The following is a 10270-nucleotide window of genomic DNA, read 5'->3' as shown; positions in this document are numbered from 1 at the left end:
TCAGCCCACACGCATTCTCAGGAAGCCCCTGTTCCCATCCCTTCTCCACCGTCTTCCCCAAACCATTGCCCATCTGTGATCTTCCTGTTGTCCTTACAGGAGCCCAAGACATCCGTGAAACTTAAGATCGCTTCAAGGGAGTGTAAGGACAAAAGCCCTACAAAAATTATCGCCCCCTGTATTAAACCCCAAAAAGGTAAAGGGCCTACACTATTCAGCCACTATCAACAGCTGAATGAGGAACTGCAGTAAAAAGAGCCATAGCAGGTCCAAAAGGACAACGAGATTTGTCCTTGCACCTCGGGTGTAGAGGAGATCCCCAGTACCAGTGATGACCTGGGCACCCACCAAATTAAGAGTGAGACCGGAAACCTCGAAGTTATCTGCCCTGGATTGTGGCAATTGAACCTATGAGGACGTGCCTGAACTTTGGTCCCCCTTGCAGCTGCAGCCCAGCCTCATAATCGGGCCCCGGTACCTTCCATGCATCAGCAGGCGGCTCAGCACCCTCCTGTGTCTGCATCTCCGCTTAGTGACCAGGCTGCACATTCAACTCTGTCTTGCGCCACCGCCTATGCTAGTCCTGTCTCCCTACCTTATGCTCGGGTTCAGATAGAACCTCACGTTTGACCGGTTTTGCAGGGAAACCTTGGAGGACCAGAACATCCCTGCCCGGCTGCCTCACCACGCCTGACATTTTCTCCTCTTCTCACCGCTTCAAGCAGGCCACTTTGGGGTACCAATTCCTCCCTGGCACTTGATGCTCCAGGTTGAGGATGAACGACAAGGCCTGATGCACGAGGAGCAGGTTGGTCTGGGGCTTCTCACCGTTGAGGTGCAGCTGGCACATGCGCCCCAGTTCCTTAAAAGCTTCTTCGGTGTCTCTGATCCCCAGCGACTCATGGGGGTTAGTGGTCAACCGGCGTTCCTTCTCCCACTCGGCCTTCTGCTCTGGGGTCAGAAGGTCGTCCTCATCTGGGCTCCTCCGTGTCCGGGGGCCTTCGACTCCTTCTCCTCCTCCGAGCTGTCAGCCACCGACGTGTTCTCCTCGTCCTCCGTCTCCTCCCGCTTGATTGCGCTGGCACCCGCCGCGGCACCCCTCGCTCAGTCCGTTGTAGGAGGCGGGAGCGCTCAGGGAGGGCGCTGGGCTAGCTGGGGAGGCGGCCGATGGCAGGCGGCCGACACTGCCTGCGAGGCCCTCCTCGGAATGGGCGTCTCCCACCAGGCCAGCGTGCCGCCCGCCCTGCAACAGGGGGCCTGTGGCTGTGCAGCAGCCCGTGCACATTGCACGCCCTGCCATGGACCACGTGGATGCTTTCGTCCCGGTGCTCCAACATCCTGTTCAGGCTGTGGGGACCCCATCGCAGCTGGGCTATAAGGCACAGGGAGCTCCTGCTTGGGGCCACTGCGGTGTTCCTGCCAGCCTTCTGGGGAGCTCACGGGGGTCAAGGGGCTAGAGGAGAAGTTATTGTTGGAATCATCCGGGGAGTAGGTGGAGGCCAGGGCCTTCCCAAGGGCGTCGTGCAGCTGCAGGCTGTGGTCCCGCAGGAGCCAACGAGGCTGTTGGTCCGCTGATGGCCTGTGGTTGGAGACGCTGCTGTAGGCGGCCCTGAGGGCCAAGGAGAAGGTGGACACAACCCGAAGCCCGCCGTTCACCTCTGCTCCCTGCAGCTGGTAGCCCACGCGCTGGTGCTGGTGCAAGCGACCAAACACACTGCCACAGCTCACTGAGCTACAGGCCTGGCGGGAGGGGCAGGGGAGACCAGCTTTTGCCCAGCATGGCCTGAAGCCCGCCCGGCCTGGCGGACTCCAGGCTGCTGTCGGCGGCTCTCCACTGAGGGTTGCTGGGGTAGGTACTGGGAGTCACCCTTGATGTCCAAAGGGGACAGTGGCCTGGGGCTGCTGAGGGCCAGCTTGCCCGGCAGGAAGCCAGCCTGAGTCAATTCGCCAACACCCGCGTCTCTCCTGAAAGTGGCATAGGCATTCTGCTCACCACCCGCGCCTCCAAGTTCGGGTCCCAGGAATGTCGTGGGACTCACCCAAGTGGGCCCTTCACTGTAGGTGGGGCTAGGGTCAAAGGGGGAACTGTTCTGGTTGCTGGTGCCCAAGGAACCCGAGGTGGGTGAGTCCTTGAGACCCGACCCTCCAAACCGCTCACCTTCAAGGAGGCGGGCAGGCCCTTCCCACTGGCCACAGGCAGCAGAAACATCACGCTAAAGTCCACGAGGTCGCTGACTTCCTTGTCTGTGCCCGCAGGTGCCATCCTCTGTGGCTGACTCATTCTCCAGCAGTGATGGTGGACACAGAGGCCTAGAGACAGCCCCGCACAGCACTGCCTGGCACACAGTGAAGGAGGGTGGGGTGTCGGGGCGGCGGTAGCATGAAACTGGGGGCCCTTCCCCGACAAACAGGCATCACTACCCGGCCCCACACGGTCACATGTTGGCGGCCGTGCGTGGCCCTGGCCCCCTCCTCCATGTCACCTGGGGCGTTGGGTCGGGTCGTGCGTGGTCCCTGCGGTGCACGGATCCTGATTATAAATTTAGTTACGTTTTAAAATAATTTAAGATCTTAATTTATATTTTAAAAAGTACTTTCTGTGCTGTAGTTAACTGAAGTAAATGGAGAAGAGATTCCCTGTCTAAATGGCAGGTTTAGATTTTTTATTTTTTCTGGGTTAGATCTCCACTGTAGATAAGTGACTGAGATATTTAAATGGAAATGGGCAGCAATTAGTAATTGGGAATAGATTTCAGTCAGAAGTAAAACGGAAACATTGCTGTAATTAAAAAATTTTCTGTCCTGCCTCATTAATTTTTGTCTAACCTAACGTCATCATGACATTCTTATGTCTTATTTTTTTAAAAGGTCATTTGTTTTTGTGTGTGTAAGCTCTTATATTTTATTTTTTCTAGCTTTATTGAGGTGTAATTGACAAATAAAATGGTCTATACTGAAGGTACGGAACGTGGTGATTTGATATACATATGCACTATGAAATGATTACCACAATGAAGTTAGCACATCCATCACCGCACACAGTTATTTGTGTGTGTGCGCTGAGAACACGTAAGATCTACTCTTAGGAAATTTCCGGTATACAAAACTGTATTAACTATTGTTACCATACTGTTCTTTAGATCCCCAAAACTTACGCATCTTGTCACTGAAAGGTTATAGACTTTAACCAACATCTCCCCATTTCCCCCACACCTGAGCCCCTGGCAACTACCATTCTACACTTGGATTCTATGCGTTTGACTTTTCCTATCTGGCCTTTATTATTTTGAGGTACATTTCTTCTATACTTATTTTGTTTTTATTGTGAAAGGCCGTTCACACGATTTCAAATGATTTTGATGATGTTCAAATGATTTTCCTGCATCCACTGAGATGGTCATATGATTGTAGTCCTACACTCTGTTGATGTGGTATATGCCTCTTACTGATTTGCATATGTCCAACCACTCCTGCATCCCAGGGATAAGTCCTACTTCACCATGGTGTGTGAACATTTCACTGTGCAGTTCCATTCGGTTTGCTGATATTTGAGGATTTTTCTGTCTATTTTCATCACAGCGATTGGGCTGTAATTTTCTTTTCGTGTAGTGTCCTTGTCTGGATTTGATGTCAGAGTAATGCTGGCCTCATAGAATAAGCTAGAAAGTCTTTTCTCCTCTTCCATTTTTTGGAAGAGTTTGAGGAAAACTGGCATTAATTCTTTAAATGTTTCATAGAATTCAGCAGTGAAGCCATCAGGTCTTGGGCTTTTCTTCGTTGGAAATTTCTTGATGAGTGACTTAATCTCCTTTCTCAGTGATCTGTTAACATTCTAAATTTCTTCAGGACCTAGTCTGGGTAGGTTGCATGCTCCTAGGAATTTATCCATTATATTCTAGGTTATGCACTGTGTTGGCATACAGTTATTCATAATAATCTCATAGTACTTTGTATTTCTGTTGTAGCAGTTGTAATGTCTTCTTTTTAATTTATAATTTTGATTGAGTCCTCTCTCTTTTTTGTTGGTTAGCTAAAAGTTGTCAATTGTTTGTATTTTCAAAAGTCCAATTTTTAGTTTTGTCGAGCTTTTAGATCTTTTTTTCTCTGTATTTTTACTCTAATTTTTATTATTTCCTTCTTCCTGCTAATTTTGGGCTTAGTTTTTTCTTTTTGTAGTTCCTTCAGGTGCAAAGTTAGGTCATTATTTAAGAACGTCCTTTTTTTCTTAAATGTAGGAGTTTATCACTGTAAACTTTCATCTTTGAACTACTTTTGCAGAACTCCATAAGTTTTGGTATGTTGTATTTCCGTTTTAATCTGCTGTAAGATTTTTCTTTTTTTTTTTTTTTTTTACTTTTTATTTATTTTTTCAAGTGGGTTAAGTGAGCCTTTATTAGAATGTTGTAGCAGTTGTGTTTGAAGAAGGCAGGCCTAAAAATTAAGGATTTTAAATTAAAGTCCCTAACTGCATCAACAGAAAAACAGGACTGGAGCTGCACTGGGGGACAGAGGGACCCAGTTCTCACAAGGACGTACACCTGTGCATGGACACCATACGCACTCACTGTGCATGGAGCTGGACCAGTTGGCAGTAGACACAGAACGACTTCTGCCTTTCATCGTGGAACTGGTTTTTATTTATTTATTTATTATTTTTTATGAAGGCTATGGGAAGCAGAAAGAAGCAGCAAGTACACGTGCTCCCCACCCAGGTAGTAGAGGATGAGGCATGTGGCAGAGAAGAGACAGCCCCTGAGAAAGCGGTAGGGAAAGCCACGTCCTTGGGAGGGAGCCAGGTATGCACAAGAATATTAAGAGAACATTTGTAGAAGACGCAGAGAGGGGATAGACGGGGACAGACGGGGCCTCCGAAGTGAAAGAAAAGATGGGAAAAAGGGCTGTGGAGAGCCTGACGACGGCGATGGCAGCCGGTCAAAGGGCCCCTCGGTTCTAGGCGGGCACGCAGCGCTCGGCGGGACCCCGTCAGCCTCCCTCTCACGGCGGACAGAAGAGGATCAGGCCACACGCGAAGCAGCTTCCCGCGAGTCTAGCCCTCGCCAGGCGGAGGGACTGCAACCCCCCTCTCCCCACCGTCTCTGATCTTGCGTGACCAGTGCTCATGTCCCCGAGGGGGTGCACCTGTGCCTGGAGACACTGCCATACCAGGCCGATGCGTGGACTGGACGGAGCAAGCTCCCGTTCCATGTCCCTGCTCCCAAAATCCATTTAATATACTGTCCTCCGATACAGGACGTATCAGATATTAAACTGATGAGAATAGATACTACACATGATCTTGGCCAAAAGGCCGAGAAGCGATGTGGAACTGGTTTTTAGAGAGTGGGAGGGGAAAGAAAGAAAAAAAAAAAAAAAAAAAACCCAAAACTAAAAGAGGACCTGATCCTTTACAAAACATTTCTGTAGACACTAAAGGGGGTGGGGTAGGGGGAGGAAGTGTGAAAGCGAGCCCTGCCAGCAACCTCAGCTTTAAGGAAAGGCTCTAGCTAGCTAGACCCAAACAGAAATCCTCAGTCTGGGGGAGCAGCTCACCGCACACCTGGACGGCGCCTCCCAGCCCAGACGCAACTGTGCGAGGTCACCAGAGAGCAACGCAGGCCAGGGTGGCCTAAGACTGTGTCCATCAAAATGAATAGGAAAAGAAAAGGAAAAAAAAAATACAGTAAACGACCACCAGCAGCCGCACAAGAAAAAACCACACAGCAACCCTCCCCTCCGACTTCCTGGCCAGGCTTCAGGGCGTCGCTGCGGATTCTCTCCTCCCTCCGTTGTGGACAGCGCGCAGCTTCTGGGATCCCTACTCTCTGGCCGGGTCTGGATTTCAGTTTGTTCTTCAGTTGAGCCTGGGGGGTTGGGGGGTCTCAGGAAGGCGCAGCAAGGGAGGCTTTCTGGCAGGAGCGAGGCTGCGCTGGCGCTTCCTGCCTCTGCCACTCGTAAGGTTCATGTAGCCGCGGCCGCCCACGCTCCAGCGCACGGGGGCGGCCGGGACTACGTGTGCACAACAGAGACCCCGGGTCTGCTCTGTTTACTTTTAACTCCATCATCATGAGGTGCTTAAAAAAACTAAAAATCTTTCAACCTACAGTTTGCCCTGAAGGGACGCAGCCACAGATTGGGGGCCGAAGACAGGGAAAAACAAAAATAAAAGGAAACGCCCTGCGGGAGTCAGGAGCCCCGGGAACCAGCCTTGCTCAGACCTGTCACAGTGTCCACGGTGAGCCTCCCTTGCGCCCTCCTGGGGGCAAAAGAAGGCGGCCTGGTGCAGAACCAGCCCCGGAGGTCCACTTGACTGCTGGTGTTAGGCAAAGTAAAGGGAAAGAGATCGAGGAAGAAAGCCCCGTGGAAAGGTCCCCCAGTTGTAATCCTCGTCCGCCTGTGAAGCAGCATCTCCCAGCCGCGAAGAGACTTTGCAGCCAAGAATCGAGGTGTCGCTTGTGCAGAACGGCCGTCACTCACTCTGTAGGGTGAGCACAGTGGAGGGCGGCACAGTGTGTCCTTCTAGACCGGGGCCAGGTAACAGTGAGGAGGGAGCCTGTCCTCCACCGGTCCTGGCTGGCACTATCCCACGTGGCTGACTGGAGGGTGGAGCGTGGCGGGATCACGTCAAGGACGTACTCTCGCTGGCGGTCCACGGCCGAGGACGTCTTGGGTACTGCCAAACTCTGGGGACAAACGCAAGGGTACTGCGTGTTCAGGGACGTCTTCTTCCAGGTGGAGGCGGTGCCGCCCCTTCCGGCGCTCAAGGCTCTCTTGGAATGTCTGCCAGTCCTCCTGACCAGGGCCGTGCCCGAGGCTGTGTTTTGCAGTTTGGGGGCTGGCTAAACCTGTACAGGACACCATGGGTCATCGTGGCTGAGCCCCAGGACAGCTGGCTGGAGGCCAGTAGCACAACTCTGTTACTCCAGTCGCGAGCCTCTCCTGAGCCGAGCACCAACTTACAGTGGGGTTTTATGAGCTGCTTCAGTGTGGGTGCAGCGCGGTGGCAGGCGCGGCGTCCTGCTGCAGGAGGCGCTGCTTGATCGCACGCTCCCGCTGTAGCGCCTTCACAAAGGTGGCCTTGAGCCAGCTAGTGCCCTCCACCTTGAGCGCCTGTTCTCGCACATGATGGCCCCGCCCTTGCGGCTTGCGAAGGCCATCTTGCAGTGCACGCACATGGAAGGTTCCTGGGACAGCACAAGGGCGGCCAACATCCGGCTTGCTTGCGTCTCCAGTAGGTTCTGCACCACTTCCTCCAGGCCAACTAGGTAGACGAACTTCTTGGCAGCACTGGGCAGGAAATTTATCTCCGGGGTGACGGGCTTGGGAGGGGGAATCTCAAGCAGCATCTTCTCTAGCTGTTTGCACAGCTCGAGCTCGGCGGCCACCTCTTGGCTGCCTGGAGACTCAGTGGAGGTGATCATGGAGGCCACGCTGGTGGAGGTGGAGTTGGTCTGAGCGGAGTTGGTCGTGAACCCTTTAATGATGCTGAGGAGGGCTGCAGGATGTTGATGAGCAGAATGGTGTTGGGGACGTTGGTGACACGGATAAGTCCTTGCTGGATGACTCTCTATCCCTGAATTGGCACTCTGGGCATGGACACCCTGGGGTCCAGGAGGAGGGGCAGTGCTCCATGCTAGAATGTTGTCTGATGTTGTGGATTTGCTGGGATCCCCTGACGAGTGGGGCTATGACCACCTGTGAGGTCACCTGCAGCACCAGCATTGAGGGTGCCTGCTGCCCTTCCCGGACCAGCAGAAGCGGGATCATGCTGCCCGGCATTCAAGTTGAAGAGGTCAGAAGTGACGGCTTGCTAGCAGGAATGTTTTGGGTGCCCTGCACAAGGAGAGGACGGGTGGTCACGGTGCTCCCAGCGGAGCATATGGGCTTCTGGGCAGTGGCTTCCTTCTGCATTTGACTCTGTGGCAAGTTTTTCAACAAGATGAGTTTTGCTTCCTCTGATCTTAATTGTTCTATCAGTTGCTTGATCATCCTTTCTCATCCTTCAGGACTACTTTTGATGAGGGCCTCATTGCTTGTTTCCATCAAGGCCACCTTGGTCAGCCCATTCACTCTCAGGTTCGAAGGCTTCTTATGGTTGGAGAGCACAATCACGTCCTCTCGGACTTTATGTCACTGTGTGAGGTGTGCATATCCACGTGCTGTTGCCAGTCTGCCCTTCACCTCTGCCCATGCCAACTGCCTGTGCTGTCCTTAGCAATACTTGGGCCAGGCTTGCTACCGGCTCAGGCATCACCCTCATATATCTGTCAGCATGTAAATTTGAAGCCAGAAATCCTCTCTTCATTTTATTTTCTTGCCGTCCATATCGTCCTCCGGGTCTGCGCAAGCACTAGTGTTTAGAGCGCTTCTGTGGCCATTCTGAACTGGCTTCAGGGATCAGGATGCTGGTCCTACCTGTAGGCCATGGCTGCAGCTGTGGCAAAAGGCAGTTTGCATCAACATGCTAACCAACCAGGCCACAGGTAGGAAGGCCTTATGGCAGCATGAGTTTGCGGGGCTACAGTCTCCCACAGGCTGGGCAGCAAGATGCAGGCGATGCGAGGCTGGGGTGCTCTGGCTCTGCCTGCGGGACTGCCGTTGCTTGTCCAGCAGCCTGCTGGCCAGTGCCACTAGCCACATAATGCAACCCTCGGCCGCACAACTGGAAACCAGCATTGGTGTTACAACCTGGGACATGCACAGCAGGTTGATGTGCCTGGCCTGGGGCCCCAAAAACTCTAGAGGGCTCTGAAAGGCAAGGTTGCCTGTCCACACTAGCTCATCAGGGCCCCTGCTGTAAGACTTAAATATAACTTATTATATATATTTAAGGTCTACAACATGATGCTTTGATATACATAGAAATAGTGTAAAGATTACTATAGTAAAGCAAATGAACATATCTCACACCCCATTGTGTGTGTGTGTGTTGTGTGTGTGTGTGTGTGGCAAGAGCACCTAAAAATCTACTCTTTTAGCAAAATTTCCAAGTACAGTACAATATTAAGTATAGCTCTCATGTTGTACATTAGATCTCTAGACGTTCTCATCCTACATATCTGCTATTTTGTATCAGCTTTGTTATCAGGTTAAAATAGACTGTTATTACTATAATATATTTCACACAAGCCCTTTGGTAATCACAAATAAAATGTTTATAGAAGTTACATAAAAGAAAAAAAATACAAATCCCCCCCCCCCACACACACGCTAAGGAAGACGGGAAGAGAGAAACAGAGGAGCAAAAGAACTGTAAGAAAAACAGAAAACAGATAACAAATTGGCAATAGTAAATCCTAGCCTATCAGTAATTACTTTAAATGTAAATGGACTAACGTTCCCAGTAAAAAGATTACAGAGTGGCTGAACGAATAGAAAACAAAAGCCAAGATTCATCTGTATGTTGTTCTCAAGAACTCACTTTAGATTCACATACATACAAAGGGTGAAAGTGAAGTGAAGGCAAAAAATATTTCATGCAAATAGCAATCAGAAGAAAGCAGGAGTGGCTATACTAGTATTAGACAGAGTAGACTTTAAGTCAAACACTTCCTCTAGATACAAAGAAGATTATTATATAATGATAGAAAAGGTCAATTCAACAGGAATACATAAACATTGTAAATACATAGGCACCAAACATCAGAGAACCTAAATATATAAAAAAATTGACAAATCGGAATGGACAAATTAAACAATACAATAATAGCACGACTCTTCAATACCACGTTTACAATCATGGATAAAATGCCCAGTCAGAAAAATTAGTAAAGAAACAGCAAACTTGAACAACACTATAGAACAAATGTACCTAACAGACATATACAGATCTTTTCACCCAAGAGCAGCATGGTTACTTAATTCTTCTTAAGCACACATGGAACATTCCCTAGGATACATCACATTTAAGACAAAAAACAAGTCTTAATGAACTTTAGAAGTCAAATCATGCCACATATCTTTTATGACTATAATGGAATACAACTACAAGTCAATAATAGCAAGAAAATGGAAAAATTCATAAATATGTAGAAAATAAAAAACACACTCTTGAACAACAACTGGGTCAAACATAAAATCAGAGGAAGTTTGAAAAATATCTTGAGACATAAGTAAATGAATGCAGAACTTATTAAAACTTATAGGATGGAGAAAAAATAGTCCTAAGAGGAAAGCTTTTAGCACTAAAAGCCTACATTAAAAGAGAAGAAAAATCTCACGTAATCTAACTTTATGTCTCAAAGAACTAGAAAAAGAACAAATTAAACACAAA

General features: G+C 49.7%; 1 non-coding gene and 2 pseudogenes across 1 annotated transcript; all 3 read right to left on the bottom strand.

Moving 5' to 3' along the window:
* Nucleotides 1-577: 577 nt before the first annotated feature.
* Nucleotides 578-2281, bottom strand: LOC134368396 (transcription factor E2-alpha-like; annotated as a pseudogene).
* Nucleotides 2282-5128: 2847 nt separating this feature from the next.
* On the bottom strand, nt 5129-5320 carry LOC134368861 (U2 spliceosomal RNA). Its single transcript, XR_010022549.1, has one exon. It is a non-coding gene; the product is annotated as a U2 spliceosomal RNA (small nuclear RNA).
* Nucleotides 5321-6183: 863 nt separating this feature from the next.
* LOC134368394 (transcriptional repressor p66-alpha-like) lies at nt 6184-8637 on the bottom strand (annotated as a pseudogene).
* Nucleotides 8638-10270: the final 1633 nt, after the last annotated feature.

The sequence above is a fragment of the Cynocephalus volans genome, chromosome X (assembly GCF_027409185.1).
Source record: "Cynocephalus volans isolate mCynVol1 chromosome X, mCynVol1.pri, whole genome shotgun sequence".
Lineage (NCBI taxonomy): Eukaryota > Metazoa > Chordata > Mammalia > Dermoptera > Cynocephalidae > Cynocephalus > Cynocephalus volans.
This window is presented reverse-complemented; position numbering and strand designations above follow the sequence as displayed.